The sequence below is a fragment of the Mesocricetus auratus genome, unplaced genomic scaffold (assembly GCF_017639785.1).
Source record: "Mesocricetus auratus isolate SY011 unplaced genomic scaffold, BCM_Maur_2.0 Super-Scaffold_100022, whole genome shotgun sequence".
In the NCBI taxonomy this organism is placed as follows: Eukaryota; Metazoa; Chordata; class Mammalia; order Rodentia; family Cricetidae; genus Mesocricetus; species Mesocricetus auratus.
In genome coordinates, this window is record NW_024429203.1 from 36,776,723 (window position 1) to 36,791,603 (window position 14,881).

Below are 14,881 nucleotides of genomic sequence, written 5' to 3' on the forward strand. Positions count from 1 at the left end.
AATCCTTTCTTTCCCAAGTTACTTTTGGTCATGATGTTTATTACAGCAATAGAAATCTAACTAGGACAAGTGCCTTCAGCCTGAGGCTGGCCAGGGCCGGGGGAAGCAGGACAAACCATTAATCTGGGTCCCTTTCCAAAGGGCCAGAAAGAGAGAGCTCCAGCCTGACCCTGCAGCCTGATGTTCTCCCACAAAATAAATGTGTACAAAGAAGTCAGCAACCCTAAGGAAGTGGGTAGGAGAAGATTCATTAGAACTTTACAGTATGTTTTTGCCTGTCACTCTAAGTCTATGCTTTTCAGAAATGCGAAAGTCCCTGTCAGTCATCATCAGTGCAATCTCCAAGGAACTGAGTCCTAACTTCCTTCAGACAGGGAGGAGGAGGAGGAGGAGGAGGAGAAGGAGGAGGAGGTGGAAGAGGAGGAGGAGAAGGAGGAGGACTGCAATGATATCAATGTACCAAAGTCAATCTACACTATTTTATCCAAACATATCTATGATAAAATTTATAAATGAGACACATCAAGAGATCAACAATAATAACTAATAATAAAATATAACAATTTCAATATGCTAAAATCAAAGTTATTTCAAGCTTATGAATTGTTTATTTCAGATCTTGGTTGACTAGTGGCTCCTGAGACCATAGAAAGGAGTTTTGACATTGACTTCTGTCTCCTTTTTCAGAACCTTGTGCTCCCATAGAGTCAAGTCAGGTAACCCAGGATCATCTCCCAGTTTCCAGATCAACTGATTAATGACCTTCATTCCATCTGCAGCCACAGCCCCCTTCTATCACATCAGTGTAATGAGCTCACGAGTTCCAGGATTAGGGTGTAGGCATTTGGTATGGGTGCTGCTCTGCCTCCTACACCAAGTAGTAGAGATTGCAGTGTGCCCAGCATCTACAAAGGGAGGTTTGTGCTCCCACCAAGAGTTGGAGGTCCAGGTGCTCACCCAAGTTTGTTCCTAGATTGGTGTGTGCCTGGAGCAGGTCTTTTTCCTCCATGGCCCCAGCACTGTCTATAATTGAAAGAGCAGACTAAATTACTAGTGTGAAGTCACCTATAATGCTGCCAGTTTTGGCTCCGGGATAGTACTTTGTTACAAGGTGTGGTGGGAAACATGTAGTCTATAGCTGAGCAGCCACATGACTAGCTGTGACTCTCATATTGTGGAAGAGAAGAAAGTCAGGTTTCATTCTGTAGTTAGTGGTCTCCTGTTGTTCAACATTAGTTTGCAATGCGTTACATTAATTTATGCTGTGGAATGTTTGTTTAATGATGCAAAGATGTGTTGCATTCTTTTATGTTTCATTTGTTTAGCTCTGTGGAGCTGTGTTGCTTTGCCTGTCCAGTAAAGAACTGAATGGCCAATAGCTAGGCAGGAGAGAGATATGCAAGACTGCCAGGCAGAGAATAAATAGAAAGAGAAGAAGAGAAAAGGAGAAAAAGGAGAGAGGACACCACGGACCAGTTACCCAGCTACACAGTCAGCCACGGAGTAAGAAGTAAAGAAAGATATATAGAAAAAAGAAAAATAAAAGCCCATAGGCAAAAGATAGATGGGATAATTTAAGAAAAGCTGGCTAGAAATAAGCCAAGCTAAGGTTGGGCATTCATAAGCAAGACCAAGACTCCATATATTTATCTGGGAGCTAGGTCGTGGGCCCCCAAGAGAGTTCAAAAAGAAAACCCAACAACAACTGCAGTCTCTACAATTGCTAAGGTCTCTTCCAAAGAGGAAGAGGGATAAGGATCAACCAGATACATAGAGATGGTTATCCTCATCTATTTCAGCTCAGCTCCAATCTGGGCTTGGTGGCACATACATCTGCAATCTCAGTGCTGGGGAAGTAAAGGCAGGAGTCCAGGGCCAGCTTCAGCTACACACAGGAGAGCAAGCCTCAGCTACATGGGACCCTGCCTCAGAACAAAAACAAACTCACCCAGGTCAGTTCTCTAATTGGAACTAAGGTGGGTTAAGTAGGGAATGGGGGATGGGCTGCATGATGCCCTGCCCTGCCCTCATTTGAGTAGAAGGGGCTGGGCTGAGCCAGGCTTGAGAGACTGGGCATTTCAGTTTCACGTACCCGTTAGGATACATAAAACACTAGAGGTTTCCAGATATCCTAAGGACAAAGGGAAAGGAGGCACACTGGGGACTGCCCCTCCCCTCTAGGAATATCACCAAACATGTATTGCGGGGTCTATGTTCTGTCCCTGGGGTGTCTGCTAAACAAGAGAGTGACCCCAACTGCTGGAGATTGTGGAAATGCTCACCTCTGTAAGCAGAAAAATTCGAGGTGGGGGCAGTCGACTATTCTTTTCCTCCCTCCCACCACATTGTTCTAGAAGCTTCTGAAGTTGAAGATGAAAGGCCTCCTTCAGACTAAGCGTCATCGCAGACAGAAATACTGGCTGTCCTTGAGTCTGGAGAGCGTGGGGTTGGGAGCCTCTTCTCTCTCTGCTCGGTCACCCTGAGCACACACATTCGTATTTTCTTCCCTTGTCACACGCCGGCTTTCTCCAGTGACCCGGGTTTTTTGACCCCTGCAGCCCATGCTGGCTAGCTGGCATTCACTAACACTGTCCTCAGCTGTGCTCTGGAACAGGCTGCAGCTTCTACAAGGTGTTATGAAGAGCATGTCTGTTTTTTTACAGAACTCGGGAAGCTTGCTCTCCAGCTCGTAGCTCAGTGTACCTTAAGTAATGGCTCCCATGATAAATTCCGCTTAGAGTTTAATGCCAGGAGCCTGTTTATGTCCCCTGAAAACTGGCCTTTTGTTCTGGCGGGGAGAACACTATATCCTTTTGCTTCTACTTTGGTCTGAGCTGCCAGGGCCTCAGAGCTAAAGTGAGTGATTAATTGCCACAAGCTCCATATTTTCGGTGAAAGCTGCAGCTCTTTCTTTCCCCGTTCACCATGCCTTCTAGGAGAGAGGAGGGTCAAAGCCCCAGAGAGACCAACTTGCTGCCTAATGGGTAAGAACCCCGGGGTGCTGCTCGGAGTCTTTGCACCTCCACTCATCCCTCTGCAGAGTCTGGGAGCTGCTGCTCCGAGTCACGTGACTTCTTATCTCAAACAATTCTCTGCCGAAGCTTTGCTTTCCTGTAAAACCACTTCAAACCTATTTGGACACGGGAAGATTTTTTTTTAATGTGTGATATTGCATTTTTAATTGTGTTATATGAAAATAGAGATGATAGCATCTAGCCTTTGTACACAATAGTTGAAAATAACCATAAGAGTAAGACTGATAAGGTTAAACTTTAAAGTAATTCTAAACTTAAGATACATGGGCACCTATGGTAAAGAAACTAAAACCAAACCAATTGAGCATCAACATCAGCAAAACCAGGAATGGTCTCAGATCCTGTGTCAGCACGGGCAGAAATGGTGGCGAACTCGTCCTGATCCTGGCCAGTGAACAGCAGTGTTAAAAGAAACTAGAACGTGGTGTTTTCACCCTATTAAGTCATAAAAGAATCAGACACTGTTACTTTGAAAAATTATTCAACAAATCACAGTGGCTGTTTACTGAAAATCAGATGAAGATGGATCATGTTGTTAAATGGTTTTCTCTGTGCGGTGGTCCTTATGTCATGCATTTCTACTTGGGTGTTGGGGCTCTGAGATTCTAAGCTGTAGGTAAATTCTGCAACGGAATACTCTGCAGCTGTGAAAATGAATGCAGGAGCATATTAAGAAATGGAAAGGACCTGGGATGCATGAGGCCCTCTCTCAACAAAAAGAAAGAAGGAAGGGAAGAAGGGAACAGGAATGAAAACAGAATAGCATGTGTAGGATTCTAAAGTCTGTGAAAGCAGGCAGAAGTGAAGTGTGGATGTATGCTGTGCTTACTTATATAGACTTTGAACTAACATCCATTTATGTGAATGCTAGTGAGATTTGGGTGGATTTTGTGTTGGGCTAAAACAGGCTGCTTTCTATACTTTTTTTATTTTTGAACTGTGTGAATACATTTCAGTTTCAAAATCAAAACATAAGGCTGGGGATGGGCTCAGTGGTAGGGTCTTGCTTACTGAGTACATGGCTTGCCTCACCAGTGTAGGAAGAAAAGGAGGAAGGAAGCCATAAAGCAGCCTTCCCTTTTAGTTCCTTCATGACCTAACTGTGCATTCTATTCAGCTAGGAGCTTAGAGCCAATCAGTTTCCTCCATGTCGATCCTTACCTCACACCACTCTATTCTAGAATAACCTCCTCTGAAAGGGGCCCTAAAGCTCATGGCTTTGGACAGCCAGTGACAGCCACGGAAAAGTCCAAGAGGGACCAAGGAAATTCAAGTGCAAACGACCTAACACTGAAGTTGAATGCCCGGGTCCTCCATCACTTCCACCTTCCCTGAGATGGACTCTGAGGCCATTAAGTGTCAGGTGTTGGCCTGGCGGGATTGTGGTGGAGCAGTGTGTGTGTGTGTGTGTGTGTGTGTGTGTGTGTGTGTGTGTGTGTGTGTGTGTGCTGGGGGGGGCAGGGACCAGGACCTCCTCCTGAAAGAATAGCTTTTTTGAGATCCCTACAGCATGATGAACAATTAGGTGTGTTTTCTCATGACTCACTTGGTACTTGGTTCCGACTTCCCTCTACAATTCCAGAAATCCCACACTTTATTGGGATAATGTCTGAAATGGTTGGGTATTGCTACCTGGCTCCCCAGATTTAGAGTAGAAAGAAGTGGCGGAACGCATCAGTGAACCCCTTTGTTCTATGGAGGAAATGGGGGGAGCTCTAAATGAAGAAAGTGACTTCAAGCCACACAGTTGGCATCTGGACTTGCTATCAACCCCTTACAGCCATCTTGGCTGTTCTTGATGCTCAGACTCCAGGGTTCAATAACAAATCAGGACCAGGCCTATTAGGGTTTGGATATAAAGAGGCTCATAATTGGCTGCATGATCCCATCTATTTGAGGAAGTTCTGGAAATTTTAGGAGGTGCAGTCTAGTTGGAGAAAGTAGGTCCTTAGGTGTCTCTTCGCCAGGGCCCCCCCTCTCCTTTTCTGCTTCCCTTGCAATGCGAGGTGAGTATGCCCAGCCATTTACTTCAACCACCACGACTCTCTGTCTCACTGCAGACCCATTTGTGGTGCCAAGAACCATGCACTTGAAGTCTCCGAAGCCATGAGCTAAAGTGAACCCTTCTTTAATTTGCTTCTGTAGAGTACTTTGTCACAGTGATAAATATGACTGGGCCTAGCTCCTCCTTGTATGATAGTTCATACTCCGGAGTTCTTTCTCCAAGGTCAGAAGGAAGGGCTTCTCCCAAATGAGAACCTGGCATTGGTGAACACAGTCGAGAGGGTCTCCTCAAGGAGGGCTGCCAGTGGACGCTCACATACATCTAGGGATGTGAGGAATAGTAACTCAGAGATAGAGATGCTTCAGAAAGACTGCCCCTGGAGGAGAGGAAGAGTGACATAAATTATGACTTCATGTCCCCAATAAATCTCTCTATGATAGACCAGGAGCTCTGGCTGCAGGCGTAAATGCTGGGCCTGTGATGGATGAATGTACTGGGTGCTTGAGATGAAAGTGATTCTCCAATCTCTGAGTGATGCTGGCCTGTTTGATGCTCAGTATCCATAACAAGGATGTACCCTGTGATGAAAGATAGTCCAACAAATGTCAATACCAACTTGTATAAGTTACAACCTTCCTGGTGACCAGGGACTGAATGGTTGGCCTCAGAACTCTCTGCGAAGTGCCCAGTGCATAGAGGGACCAGTTCACAGGCTCCCTCACCCACCATGGGAAGGTGCAGAGTGACTGATCTCTTACCATTACCCACAGTAGATAGTTATCAGTTTATTCCAATATGGTTTTTAAACTTCTGCTCCATACATCTAAGAGTGAGGTCTACAAAGGACTGAGTCCTGTTTGTAAAGATGTGGCCTAACCCCCTGGAGACAGATCCATCTACTTGGGGAAGGGACTAGGCTAGGAACAAGGTCTTCTCACAGAGAACATTTGGCCCACAGCCACCTCACCTGTGCTAAAGCCATCAAGGAACTATACTTCATCCCCCGGTCTCACTACATTCCTAATGTTCAGAAAAACTTTCTCAGCGCTGTTCCCACATCTGAACATTTGCTTCCTTATCAATCAAGTACACCCAGGATGCATTCCATCTTTTTGTTTATGTGTGTGTGGTATGGGTGTGGGGTGATGTATGTATGTGTGCATGTGTGTATGTTTGTGCATGTGTTTATGTGTATGCATGTGTTTGTGTGATCATGTGTGTGTGCATGTGTTTGTGTGCACGTGTGCACATGCGCACACGTGGGGGGGTGCTTGTCTAAGTGCACATATGCAGACCAGAGGTTGCCATCAAGATGTCTTCCTGTATCATTCTCTACTTTATTTATTTATTTTTGATTTTTCAAGATGGGGTTTCTCTGTATAGTTCTGGCTATCCTGGAACTCACTCTGTACATCAGACTGGCCTCAAACTCACAGAGATCTGTCTTCCTCTGCCTCCCAAGTACTGGAATTAAAGACGTGTGCCACTACCACCCAGCTCCACCTTATTTTTTGAGACAGGATCTCTCTCCAAGCCTGGAATTCACTAATTTGGTTAGATTGGCTTCAGGATCTGCCTGTCTCTACACCCTAGAGCTGGGGTTACAGGCATGAACTGCCACACGGGGATTTTGACATTGAATGCTGAGGTTCTAAACTCAAGTCCTTGTGCTTGCTTAGTAGAAACTTTATCAACTGAGCCACCCCCCCACTCCCCAATATTCTCAGTTCTGAGCCATCCTTTCTTACCCTGTCCCATCAGATCCTAGATCTATCCCTCCTAAGCAGCTTGCCTAGCTTATCCTCCCTCCTGCTCCACTGCACAAGTCCACTCGGCGCCTTGAGTTACCAGCTAAGCATTTTGCTCATGTCTAGTTGCTTGGCAGGTTTCTACCCTTAAGAAAACTACAAAGTACTTCCTTAGGCTCCACAGTGATGCCCCTACTCATTCCTTTTGCAGAGACACTGGTAAGTGGGTACTGGACCACTGCCCTGGACTTAAATAGGAACCTCTTCTGTCCTGCCAATCCGAGAACTCACCAAACACAAAGAAGGCACTTACTGAGCCTGCCCCGTTGCCCAGCACAGAGAACTGGCACAGGATCTGTGGAGAATGGCGGCCAATAAAGCTGGCCAGTGCCATCCATCTCAGCAAAGCTAAGCTGGCTCTCAGCAGAGGTTGGCAAAGCAAGGCTGCCCAGATGTTGGTACTGAACCCCTGATTCTCAGGTGAGTCATCCCACCTCCTGTGATGTCCCAGACAGACTGTAGCCACAGCCCATGGGTTTCCCTCCAACACAAGATCCAGGGCCAGGCAGCCTGTCTGCTTCTTCTGTGGGCTCACATCTTCTCTGCTCCTGGACAACTGAGGGGCAGTAGCTCCAAGCGGGGAAGAAGATACCTCTTGGAGAGATCCCCATAGTTAAAGTATGTACATCCATGTTCATGGATTGTGACCCCCTGCTTCCCCAGTTCTGGCCAGCAGGAAGGCTTCTGAGGACTTGTGACACACCAAGCTCCTTCCTTTTGACCACTACCCAAATGCCACCCACTTCTGCCTGGATAGTATTCTCATTTAAAGATGGAGTCACTTCTTATTCCACAGACTTGGAACAGTCAAGTTGTTCATAACTGTGCCAAAACCTGTGCAGAAGGGATGCATGTATCTGTGGGAAAACGAGATGGCATTATACCTGTGCCAACATTTAACCCCTCTCTTCTCTAGGAAGTTCATCCTTTTATCTAACCTAAATCTCTTTCAGTGCTGCTGAAGCTATTTGCTCTCTGTCCTCCACAGATCTTGGCCACTATCCAAAAGTTCATTCTTGCCTCCTCTTTGCTCATTGTGTGGCCAAGATAGGGTTGTCCGGTGACCCTGCTTTAAATATCAAAGCCTAGGGAATGGTTTTCATCCTTGCCAGTTAGTTCCATCTGCCTTAATTACATTTTCAATCTTGTCACTTACTGTCAATTCATATTTCCTTTAACAGCTGAGAATGCCCATGGGGGCCGGGTGTGGGGGTTCCCTGCCCTTCTTGGGCTATTCCATCACTGAGAACTGGTAAATTGCTATCACCTGCCCTGGGGCTTGCTGAATAACAAGCTGAGTAAGTCTCCACCCCCACCCGCTACCCCAACTCAGCAGTGCTGGCTGCTGCCCAGCCGGCTGTCCACCCGCCTGCTGACTGCCCCTGGGTTTCAGGGTGACCTGGCACTTGTGTCCAATACACTGCAGGAATCTGGGAGTCCAGCAGTCTGCCTGTGTTGGGCACCTGCTCAGCTGGCCCCATGCCTGGCTTCAGCACAAATACTAACTGAACTTCTGTGAGAATACTAACAGCTTATTGCTCCCTTGAAGTCTGCATGCTCTCTTCTACCAAAGGCCTGAAGATCTAGACCACTGGCTTGAGGGAAGTCTGAGGAGAAGGCCCCAGAAATCAGATGAAGGGTAAAGATGACTCAAAGGGATATATGACATGTATACCAACATAACTGTATACCAACATAGCCCCACATTTTGCTTTGTTATTTAAACAATGCATGAAATTGAAGGAGCACACTAGTGTTTGCTTCTTGCCCCTTTCCTACCAAACCTCCCAGACTCCAGCCCCAGGCTGAACCCTGCACCAGTGCTTAGGTAAAGATCTGGTCCTTGCACCAGACTAAGCTATGACCCAAGGCCAACCTTGTCACAAGCTGGTCTCTGTCCTGACCTAGTTTCTGTCCTGCCCAGGATGATTTTCTTAGTCTGAAGAGTTCGACCTTGGTCACAGATCAAACCTTGACCTTGGTCTTTGGATGCACATCCTAACACCTGCTCTGACCAATGACAGATCAAGAGAAACCAACTGGCTGAGTGTGGGCCAGCCCCTGGGTCTGCATGTGTGTCCACAGGATAGTCTTTAGTATCTAGGCTACAGGTGAGCTAAAGGCACCACGGGAGGAGAGGAGCCACAGGGCAAAGGAGGTGGGATGAGCCATTATTCAAGCCTTTTCTTGAGTGTTTACTTTGTCCTCAGCACTGCCTTGTAAAACTGTCCTAACCCCATTTCTTCCCATCTCCCAGGCCACCTTGCCAGTCTTCAACCTGCCTCACCAGAATATCCATGGGCCAGGTTTCCTGAAGACCCTATGTCTTCCTTCTCCTGGAACGGAGTGGCCAGCAGTGGCTAAAGGTTGGAAGCAAGGCAGGCTGGCAAGTTGATCTAACTCTGCAGTGGAGGGAAAGAGACCTTTCCTGGAAAGCCTGTTATCTCCTGCAATGTGAGAGACTCTTCCAGGAAGTCTTCCCCAACACCTCAACCCCTCTGAGCTGCATCCAGCTGCCCTGAGCAGATCCAATGGCACTCATTCGACACAGGCCTCCTACAGATTCGAATACTGCTTTGTCTGTCTGTGGGCTCTTTCTCTGCTATGGATGGCTGGGCTAAATTGGTCCTCTGGTGACATCAATACTGCACATGCTGGAAGTGACACCTCTCAGACCTCATCTTACACTTCTCAGAGGTGCATTGGGACAGTGGCTCAGCAGTTCGAACAGTGACTTCAACAAGGCACAAGTTTATAACTCACCTTCGCAAAGGTCTCAGCCCCTGAGGCATTTCTGGGGTCACCTGGCAAGACCTGACCTCATCAAGCAGCTAGCAGAAAGGAGTGACAGTGATTATTACCATGTGGCATTCATCATGACCTCTCTCCACGTACACATTATGCTTTCAGGGTATTGCAGTGTATTGCCTTGTTCCGGCTCTTTGCCACAAGGCTCTGGCCAATGGGCTGCACTTGCTGCTCTTCAGAAGATAGGAAGAAAGCTGAGGTTCCATTCCCTTGGGAACAGAAGTGTGTGACACAAACGTACCACTCCGGGCAGTTTCCACAGAGTTACCTCTTCCAGTCTCCTGTCTGGCCACCTTGTATCTGGGGCAGCTATTTCCTGGAACTTTCCACAACCTTCATGTTTCTAGCCCTGCTAATGATTTGACTGCATTGCTAATATTTTAATTTGTGTGTGGGGGGTGTGCATGTTCATGTGTGTGAATGTGGGCATATGCATGCCACAGCACATGTGTAGCAGTCAGAGGAAATTCTTGGATGTCTGGTCTCGACTACTATCTTGTTTGAGACAGGGCTTTTCCACAACGCATATACCAGGCTTGCTGGCCTTTTCTGGGAATTCTCCGGTCTCCACCTTCCATCTCACCAAAGAAATACTGGGACTACAGACAAGTATACTACTATGCCTAACTTTACATCAGGTCCTCATGCTTATGTGGCAAAGCTCTTTATCCATTAACCCCTCTCCATGGCTCATCATTTTATTTCATGAGTGCTCAACCCTCGATGTTGATTACTGTTTGGAATACTTAGAATAATAATAGTAATAATAATATTTTCTTCTTGTCCTGCACCCACACTCACTATTGGGGGACATTTGCCTTTTCCTCATGGTCAGAACTCAGCTCAGGACCATATCTAGGGAGGCCAGGAAATGAAGACTTTTTTACTCTGAGGGGGCATGGACTCAGCTGACATGCAGGTAAACTACGAAAGGAAGGAGGAAAAGATGTACATGGAAGTATAGTAGCCACCCATCTTGGGTGTCATGATAAATTCTAGCCAGAGGAGGCCTTGTAAAAGCTTCTACTGGCTCTGCAGCATCCCAAGGCCACACACCTACCGTGATCCCATGATTCTAGAACCCCACCTGGAAGCTCAGGTCTGCCCACGTCACCAGTTTCTCTGCTACTGATGCTCTGACCATGGTATGAAGGTATAAGTGGGATGAGCAAGGTCTTAGGATTGGGATGGGGCTGCTGTAAGCTATCTCATCCCCTGACTGTCCTCATGCCCTGCACTGATAAGGACCTATGTTTGGTAATAGAGATGCTGTGACAGCTCAGATGGAGCCACTGCTCTCCAGACACTCATAGCCTTCCCAACACAGACCCACTTAGGTCCCTTTAGCATGAGGTCCAAACACATGCAGCAAAAAAGCTATGAGCCAGGTGGTGGTGACACACACCTTTAATCCCAGCACTCAGGAGGCAGAGACAGACAGATCTCTGTGAGTTTGAGGCTAGCCTGTTCTACAGAGTGAGTTCCAGGACAGGCTCCAAAGCTAGAGAGAAATCCTGTCTTGAAAAATCAAACAAACAAACAAAAAATAGCTATGAATGTGACCCAATACAAAATTGTAAGCTTACTTAAAATGTGATTCTTTTTTGCCTGCCTCTCCCCAGAACACCAACTGCAATGGTGTTCTCGGGTGTGAACTTCATGGATGACAGTGCCCTGTCACAGTGCTCAGTGAGTTAAAGTACTTGCCATGACGTCAGACACCTGGCTTCCATTCCCAGGTTCGCACGATAGCCTGAGAGAAACTGAAAGCTGCACTCCGAGCTCCCCAAACACACAGTGGCACATGCAACCCTCACCCCCACACTGTGCTCTAAATAATAAAGTGTTAAAGGGTAGGCATGCTTGCTAAGGGTTATTTGCTTTTCTCCTCATTGGAAAAAGATGTGTTATCCCCCACCCCCCACACACCCCAAAATCCTGAAGCCAAATGTAGGACATTTTCCTAGATCTCCAGGCAGAGTGAACTACCCATCAGACTCTCATTCAACTTAGCATTGGCCACAGTGGATTGTGGTAGTCTGTCTGACGCTCCATCTGTCCCATAGACCCTCAAATGCCAAGTCCTTCACTACCTCAGTCTCAAGCCCACATTCCAACCATGCCTTTCTCAGATCTGTAGGCTTCTTTCTGCCCCCTGTGACTCCTCAGACAGTTCTCCTCCTGGGACACATCCTCTCCTATCCCCCTATCATGCTGGCTAAGCCCCACCAACTAGCACCTCCCCCAAGCAGCTTCTCCCTGTCCCTTGAAGATGAACTGAGACCTCTCCCCTCCCCTCCAGCCTCTCTGCTTCCTCCATCGCCCTCATCTCAATCTTTAGGACCTGTAGTCACCCGACCTGGTTGATGGTGCAGCCTCTTGGCCCCACCAGGACCTTCCTAGTAGAAAGATGAAGACCAGTGAGGGTCACAAATGATTCCTCTGCTCACGAAGATTCTAATAATGTTGCTGGTGTGGACTGGAACCTTCTGCCTGAACACTTTTGATTTCCCACCAGACTTTGAGCTTGTTCTGAGAGTACAAGGCATCTCTCGAATTCTTCTCATCCAATAAAAACACAGGGCATCTCATTGAATCCAAATTGCAGATGAATGATGAATAAATTGAGGGGTCCAAATATGGCTTGTACTGCATAAGTAATGTAGTTACACTGAAAAAATAAATCAGTTGTTGCTCTGAAATTCAAATTTAATTTACATTGTGATTTGTGTAGAGTTACATTTAATTTGTGTTTTCTCTACAACCCTACCTCAACCCCTGCCCAAGTCTCTGACTCCATAAGAAGCCTTTCAAACACACTTACTGAATGAAGGCTGATTGGAGAAGTAAATGGGAACCTTGCTGATAAATCCTAGCGGCTTGCCCGCCTCACTCACTTCCTGTCATTGCTGCTAAAATAAAACCAGCAAGAAGTTCTTTTAAAACCTGGCCTCAGTGAGCAACTGTGCCTGTTAGAAGAGACATCACCATCACTCCAGTGGCCCCAAACACAGCCACGCAAGTCATTTGCAGTATTTGTATATGTCAGTAATTCTTTTCTATTGCTCAGATCCATCTGGGCTTAGCACATTAGAGCCGATGACATTCTATAGTAATCCCATTATTACTATTATTACCACCACTGTTGATATTGTTACAGTATACCACTGTATAGATCACTGTGATTATTTTCCCTGCAGAGAATTGTATGTTCTTGTCAGTGATTTTATTATAAGAATGAAACCCAAACCTTTCCCCAGGGTTCAGAGTGACAGCTTCCTGGAAGCCCCACCTCACCATAGACACCAGGAAGGGAGAGAGCTGGTGCTAAGGACTTCTGGGAGACAGAGTTTTACTTCCCCAACCCCCATCCCTGCCCTACTCACAGAATGAGGTCCTTGGGGTAGCAGTGTAAACACCTCCTGGGAACTCGTAACAGATTCAGATTCTTGGACTCCAGGGGACCAAGCCGGCATCTAAGGCTCTAAGGGTGGCTAGCTCTCTGTTGATCTAACTGCCTCAAGGGGCTCATTCAGCTAGTTGGATACCAGAAGACATGGAATGCTCTGGTGACTACAATTCTACCATGTTCACCAGAATCTGGGAGGACAAAGCAAGGGGGTTGAAAGAAAGGGTAGGCAGCAGGGGAGAAGTTGGTGGTTCTTGGTGCCACGAGCCCATTGTCACTGCCTTCCTTCAGTCTCAGTCTCCACGTTAAATAAATTTCTATCAGACAACTGGGCAAGAGTGCCAGAGTCCTGGGGTAAGCTGGAAGATGGCTCTGTGAGTAAAATGCTTGCCATGAGAGCATGAGGACCTGAGTTTGGAGCCCCAGGAAATACATAAAGCTAGGTGCACTGGCACATGCCTGTAGCCTCAGCGCAAGATGGGAGATGGAGATAGGGAGATTCTTGGAAGCTTACAGCCCAGATAGTCTGGGGCGGAGAACAAGAGACACTGTCTCAAAAGGCAGAAAGTAAAAACCCATAGCTAAGTCATCCTCTGACCTCCATACATGCATCATGGTATAAATTCTTCTGGGCATGCACACATACAGAGGCAGACAGACAGACAGACAGACAGACAGTGAGGTTTTTATTTTAAGGTCCTGAGTCTTGACAGCAAGAGGCAAATTTGAGAAAGAGTGGATTTAAAGGTTCAGCTGTAATCTATAATAGGACAGGAGATAGTTCAGAACCAGAGAGTAGCTGTTAGACATCAAGGAATCCATTTGTATTTCACACATCAATGTTTGAAAGCTAGGACAGTTTCTGATGGAAAAGGAGAATGGCCAGAGCTGAGCTTGTCAAACAGAGAGGTAGAAGAGCTGGGACCCCAACACAGAGGCTTCAGTGTGGGCTGACTCCCAGCTACACAGGTGGGCCCTGTGGTTACACTGAATACCACCTCATAGCCTTGGCTCTCGGAGTCAAGTTGGTTCTACTGTCATATGATCCATTCACCCCAGATGGGCCAGTGATGATGACAAAATGAAGTCTGGCTTAGTGAACGAGAGTTAATTGGGGTTACTCACTGGGGCATGAGTATCTCAAAGGCAGTGATGTCACTGAAAAGCCTACTCCAGCGTGGATGACAAGTCACTGAAATCTGTCCAACTACAGCTCCCACCCAATCTGCAGGCAGCACCACTGGAGTGTCTCCTCTCCCCAGCACCTGGTTATTGCTTCTATTACCTGAAGGAGTGACCTTGTGAGCCTTGGAATGTCCTGAGCTCCCTAAGACTTCTAAGTGTCTTGAGCACTGTGTGACTTGTAATCGTCCCTTCTCCCCTCAGGGAGAATGGCTAGCTGGACTCTGAAGCTGCGTGCTGAAGTTGAGACTAACAGTCACAGACAGGTACCCCAAACTCTCTTCCTTGGCAAATTCTTGTGCCCAGAGCTTTCCAGCGGCAGGTTTGATCTGACAGCAACTTGTGTCATGGATACTTCAGCGAGGTTTAGGGGAGATGGGGTGGATGGGACCAAGGGGGTAATAGCAAGCGGAGTACATTGCCCTGACCTTTGCTTGCCTTTCCAGCCTGTGGGAAGGAAGCCGTCTTTAAACGTGATCTTGCTAAGTAATGTGTGGAGAAGAAAAGGCATTATGGGGAGAAAAAGAAAAAAAAACATTTACACCACACGTGTTTACCCTCCATCACCACTTTGCCCTGCCCTAGCCTTGCCTCAAGTCATCAGGGTGCTCTCCTCCTTGGAGGAGTAATGAAG

General features: G+C 46.9%; 1 long non-coding RNA gene across 1 annotated transcript; it reads left to right on the forward strand.

Moving 5' to 3' along the window:
* The first annotated feature begins 2,675 nt into the window (after positions 1 to 2,675).
* Positions 2,676 to 12,294, forward strand: LOC110340769. The gene is made up of 3 exons (XR_002382575.2): positions 2,676 to 2,984; positions 7,000 to 7,268; positions 9,106 to 12,294. It is a non-coding gene; the product is annotated as an uncharacterized LOC110340769 (long non-coding RNA).
* The last annotated feature ends 2,587 nt before the right edge of the window (positions 12,295 to 14,881 follow it).